General features: G+C 54.3%; 1 protein-coding gene across 2 annotated transcripts in view; it reads right to left on the bottom strand.

Annotated features, from left to right (window-relative positions):
- The window catches only part of ZFYVE28 (zinc finger FYVE-type containing 28), an 82,912-nt gene extending 77,447 nt beyond the window's left edge, over positions 1-5,465 (bottom strand). For both annotated transcript variants that reach the window (XM_004383517.3, XM_004383518.3), the window contains exon 1: positions 5,330-5,465. The gene's annotated coding sequence lies outside the window, so the exon portion shown is untranslated. The remainder of the gene's footprint in view (positions 1-5,329) is intronic.
- Between the last annotated feature and the right edge of the window lie 292 nt (positions 5,466-5,757).

The following is a 5,757-nucleotide window of genomic DNA, read 5'->3' as shown; positions in this document are numbered from 1 at the left end:
AAAATATTAATAAAAAAAAAAAAAAAAAAAACCAAACCCTTTAACATCAAGTCGATTCCAACTCATAGCGACCCTATAGAACACAGTAGAACTGCCCTATAGGGTTTCCAAGGCTGTAATCTTCATGGAAGCAGACTGCCACATCTTCCTCTCGTGGAACAGCTGGTGGGTTCCAAAGGCCAACCTTTTGGTTACCAGCTGAGAGCTTAACCACTGCACCACTATGGATCCTTCCTATGTGACCAAACCCACAAAAGACCCCGGGTACTGAGCCTCTAACGAGCTTCCCTGGTGGCCAGCATTTTACCCATACTGTCACACTCATTGTTGGGGGAATGAAGCACGTCCTGTGACTCCACGGGGAGAGGACTATGGAAGCTCGTGCCTGGTTTCCCCATACTTGGCCTTTTTCCTGCGCTCATCTTGCTCTGTGTCCCTTGCTATAATAAATCTCAGCTGAGAGTATGACTATGTGCTGAGCCTTGTGATTCCTCAGGAATCACCAAATCTAGAGGTGGTCTTGGGGACCCCAACCTAGGTGTCTTCAGAGTAGAATGGGAAAAGATGCTTGTATTGCTATGTGAGTACAAAATCCTTTTAGATTTTTATGATTTATTTCTCTAAACATTGCCCACACCCAATTCCAGAGCCATTTTCCTTTTCATGATTTACCCTACCAAGGCTGTCCAAGTTGGGTGAAAATCTGTTTTCACCCCTATTTAGTCAGTTTGTGTAACACGAAATTATAATAGCAAGTGAACCAGCATAAGCAGGTTTGAAAACAAAATCCACTCTTGGAAGCCCCAGCCTCTCCTCCTGCCTCCTGATGAGGGCAGACACGGGAAAGGGTGTTAGCTGTCAGTTATGAGTGTCCAGCATGGTGGGCACAGGAAGGACACGTTATGGTGGGAAAGAGGGTGTCAATGGCCCAGTGAGTCAGGAGACCCTCTGACCTCTCTATTCCCTTGATCATCCTGAGAGAGGGGTCATCCTGGAAACTAGCCAGAACCCATTTTTCCGGCCCACCAAGGATCCTGTAAGACAAATTCCTTCTCTAACTCCCCAGTGCTTACACTATGGCATGGTGTGACATTTGCATCCTCACTGTTATGGATTGAGTTGTGTCCCAAAAATATGTGTTGGAATCCTAATCCCTATAGGATCACTATAAGTCGGAATCGACTCAATGGCAGTGGGTTTGGTTTGGTTTAGGTTTATACCTGTGGATGTGATCCCACTTAGGAATAGAGTTTTCTTTGTTATGTTAATGAGGTCAAATCAGTATAGGGTGTGTCCTAAACCTAATCACATCTGAGTTTTTAAAAAAAAGAGCATATTAGACACAGAAGTGAGCACAAATGGGGGAAGACAGATATCATAGGAGGTTCACCAAGAACCAAGGAACATCCAGGGCTACCGACAAGGAAGGAATCAACACGGTGAGACTCTGATTTGGACTCTCAGCTCCAGAGCTGTGAGACACTGAATTTCTGTTCTTTAAAGCTACCACTGTGGTATTTGTGTTACAGCAGCGGTAGGAGTCTAAGACACCTGCCAGCCCACCTGCTCTGCCTGCCCTGTGTCTGGCAAGCAGCCTTACTCTTTCTTAAGGAGTCCCCCTCCGCTGTCTCTGTCCGTGCCTATTCTCTTGGCCTTGTTTGGGCTAGAACCAGAAGTCTCTTCTACTCTATGTTACTTTTTATTTATTTATTTATTTTTACTTTCTGAGAGATCTTCTCAGTGTAACCTCTCAAATCTTTCATGGAAGTCCTCTTCGTGTTCTCTGGTGGCCACTTTCCAAGGTGTTCTGTGGTTCTACGCAGCATTCAGCACTGCCTCAAATCTCCCAGAGGACCATGATTGAGGGTTTGTCTGTTCTTTTCCATTCCCCATCACAGTGTCAGATCCTCCTGAGACATCTGGTCTCCATGTGGACATGTGGTTCCTCATTTTCTTGCTGGAGGCCCTCCTCGAACCCCTCGGCCATCTGTTCACAGCTGAGTGGGGGCTTTAGGGGGCAGGAGGGCTGAGATCACCACCTGGAAGGTTTGCTGCAGTAGGGAGGTGAGAGCCCCACATGGGGACCAGGTTGACAGGGCCTCAAGGCCTTGGACTGTCTTTGGCTTTGCAGGGCTCTGAGTAGAGGAGGGGGCGGGTCTGACTCCAGTGTCACAAGGGTCTCGCTGGCTCCTGGCTGAGAGGAGATGGAAGTAGGGCAGAGCCGAGGCAGGGAGGACAGCATGAGTCCCTGAGGATCCCAAGACAGAGAGGATGGTGACTGGGAACACAGTGGTGGCTGGGAAGGTAGACAGGGTGGCTGGATTTGGGAGATAGGTGGAAGGCGGAGTCAACGGGAGTTCCTGACAGATCAGACATGGGTATGAGAGGGAGGGGAGAAGGAGCGTGCCTCCGACATTCTGGCCTAAGCCCCTGGGAAGCAGGGGTGCCCTCACAGGAGACCAGGCAGGGGTCCAGGTCTTGCACGAGGGGTTTGAACTGCCTGGGAGACATCCCAGCAGAATGCTGGGGAGAAGCAGGGGCACACGCCTGGATCTAGGAGGGGTACGTGTAGAAGTGGTCAGTGTAGAAGGTACCTGCAGTCCCAAGTCCAGATGAGGCTGCCACAGAGGGAGACAAGAAAACAAGCGGGCACCCCCAAGAAGGATCCGCAAAGGGGAGGAGAAGGGCCTGGGGGGTGGAAGTGAGGGGACAGGGGTCCTGCAAGTCAAGTGGACAAAGACCAGTGAGGAGAAAGTGACCACCGCATCAGATGGCACTGAGGCTTTGACAATCTCCACGCCTCACGGTTCCTTCAGAGGCCCCCAAAGAAGAGGAGGATTTGTGTGTAATTCACCATCTGTACCAGCTAATGTTCCCCTTCCGAATCCTTCTCACTGAGCAAATCTCACTGTGACACACTCTTGCTAAAAGCCGTCAGCGGTTCCACCCCGAGAAGTGGCCACTGAGTTCCACAGCCCCATACAGCCTGGTGCCCTCACTCCCACGCCCACTGCTCCCCACACCTGGACCCCCCAACCCGCTCTGATGGCCCCCTCGCAGCCCCAGCTGCCTTGTGCTTCGGGGCCTGGCGAGGCCCTCCGCCCACGCCCCGTAACCACCTTTCGTGGCTGTTGTCGCTGTGTGTCATCCAGTCGATTTCGACTCCGGGCAACCCCACGTGACGGAGTAGAACTGCCCCATGGGGTTTTCTTGGCTGTAATCTTTACAGAAGCAGATCGCCCGGTCTTTCTCCTGCACAGCTGCTGGGGAGGTTCCAACTGCCAACCTTCCGATTAGCAGCCGAGAACTTAACCGTTGTGCCACCAGGGTTCCTTCGCCACCTTTAAGTACTCACTTAAAGTAATAATTTATCATCAACACTATCATGTTGAAAAAATAAAATGTACATGAGCCAGAGAGGGTATAAAGGGAGAACAGCCCCCTCCACACAGGAAACCGCTATGAACAGCTTCCCACCTGTCGTTCTTTTTCACAGATGGCACCTGAGGGCAGACACCCTTCGATTCCCTAGAAGCATCCTCCCCCCACGGGGAAACCCCTCTTTCCGTGGAGTCCCCTCCCATCAGGTAGGCTTCCTTCTCCAGGCTTCACGGCTACCCTGGCACCTGCCACCCTGGGCAGGAACTTCAGCTAACTGGGCCTCCTGGGAGCTGGAACTCGTCCCAGGCCCACAGAGGCCTATTTCAGAGGGAGCCTAAGACTTCTGGTCCGAACCTCAGCACAGACACATGGGCTTCACTGAATTGCTCGAAGCCTCGGGGGCCCAAAAGAAAGAGGAGCCCAGAGCCCAGGCCGGCCAGAAAAGCCCTCGGGGCCGCAGACACAGTAGTCCTGATGCTGTGAGTCCCACCGGAGCGGCACCTGGGGGGCTGCCTCTGGGCACGGGGAGCAGGGCAGGGTCTGGATCCAGCCTGGGCTGTGGCCGAGCTCGGCCACTTCGCAGTGGGCATATGAGGCAAGACCCTTGTGCAGGCAGTGGCAAGCTCCACACACCCCCACCAGGTGGGCACACCCAGCCCCCTCCTCATGGGGTGGCAAAAGCCCAGCAAGACCTCGTGGGGAGAATACACCCAGAACTTTCCGGGGCTTTGCGAAAGACCCGTGATTGTCACTTGACAAAAATATGTATGAGATGCTCCCATGCTGGTAGAGCCTAGTGAAGGCTTTGTAAACTGGGAAGAAAATGTTGTGGCTGAAGGTATTTTTAGCAGCGGCTCCCAGGGCCATGGCTGAATTATGCAGCAGAAGCGTGGGGAGCATGAGTCAGCAGAGAATGGGAGGCTGATGGGCCGTGCTGCGGTCCCACTAGTCTCGGGCAGAGCGCGCCTCAGCAGACTCAGGCCCTTCCCACCCTGGCGGCTTCCAGGCCCAGGCACCTGCTGGCGTCTCACTGCCCCAGCTCCCTCCGACTTCTGTTTGCCAAGCATACCCTGCACCCCTGGCGACTTCTAATGTGCCTCGAGACCCCACCCTGTCCTGCTCAAAGCTGTCCCCTTCTCCCGTGTCTTGTTTCACCAACCAGACTGAACTGATCCTGTTATGGATTGAATTGTGCCCCCCAAAGATGTGTTCGAGTCCTGTCCCCTGTACCTGTGAACGTGACCTTGTCTGGAAACAGGGCCTTTGAAGATGTTGTCAGTTAGGTTAACAAGAGGTCATACTGGAGTAAGGTGAGTCCTAATGCTACATGACCCCCAAAAAAACAAACCCATTGCTGTCCAGTCGATTCTGACTAATAATGACCCTATAGGACAGAGTAGAACTATCCCATGGGGTTTCCAAGGAGCGGCTGGTGGATTCGAACTGCTGACCTTTGGGTTAGCAGCCGAGTTCTTAACCACTTCACCACCAATCCTATATGACAGGCGTCCTCATAAAAGAAGAGAAGAGACACAGAGGAGAGACAGCCATGTGAAGACAGAGGCAGAGACTGGAGTGATGCTGCCCCAAGCCAAGGAACGCCTGGGGCCACCAGAAGCTGGGAGAGGCAAGGGAGGATCCTTCTCGAGCACCTTCGCGGGTGTGTGGCCTTGCTGATGCCCTGAATTCAGACTTCTGGCCTTCAGAACCGACAAACTATGCATTTCTGTTCTCATAGGCTGCCCAATTTGCGGCACTTGGCTGTGGCAGCCCCAGAGACCAAGAGGAGCTGAGAGCGGGGCCACACCTCTGCCTTATGCCCCACAGGCTGGCCTAGGACGACCCCGTAGGCCCACCTGGGAGGCGAGCAGAGAAGGCGGGCCCAGTCCCTGCGATGCCCGCCCAGAACGGAGGAGCTTCTACCAGGGACCCCGCCCAAGCCGCTCACCTGGCAGGAGCGAAACTGGCTAACCAGCAGTGTGCACCTCTGCGGGTCCTTCCGCCCGTCCAGGCTGTCCAGCTCCGCCGCCACCTGGTTCAGCTCCTCGTCGGCGTAGTAGAACTGGGCGAGCAGCTGCGGGTCTGACCTCTGCAAGGGAGACACGGAGGTGACAGTGGCCGTGCTGCCCTGTCAGCCCCACCCCACAGGCATCGACCACCTGCCCCGCCCCCATAGGCCCCACCCTTCTGTGGACCTCGCCCCTGCCTGCCCTACCCTCTGTCAGCCTCCTCCTGAAGACCCCTTCTCCGCAGGCCCTGCCTTTCTACAGGCCCCACCCCTGCACGCCCAACCCCTCTACCCGGCCCGCCCCACAGGCACCACCCCTCTGGCCTCACCCTCCAACAGCTCCGCTCCTCAGGACTACCTGGTTCTTT

Source organism: Trichechus manatus, unplaced genomic scaffold (genome assembly GCF_000243295.1).
Source record: "Trichechus manatus latirostris isolate Lorelei unplaced genomic scaffold, TriManLat1.0 scaffold00111, whole genome shotgun sequence".
Classification (NCBI taxonomy): Eukaryota; Metazoa; Chordata; class Mammalia; order Sirenia; family Trichechidae; genus Trichechus; species Trichechus manatus.
This window is presented reverse-complemented; position numbering and strand designations above follow the sequence as displayed.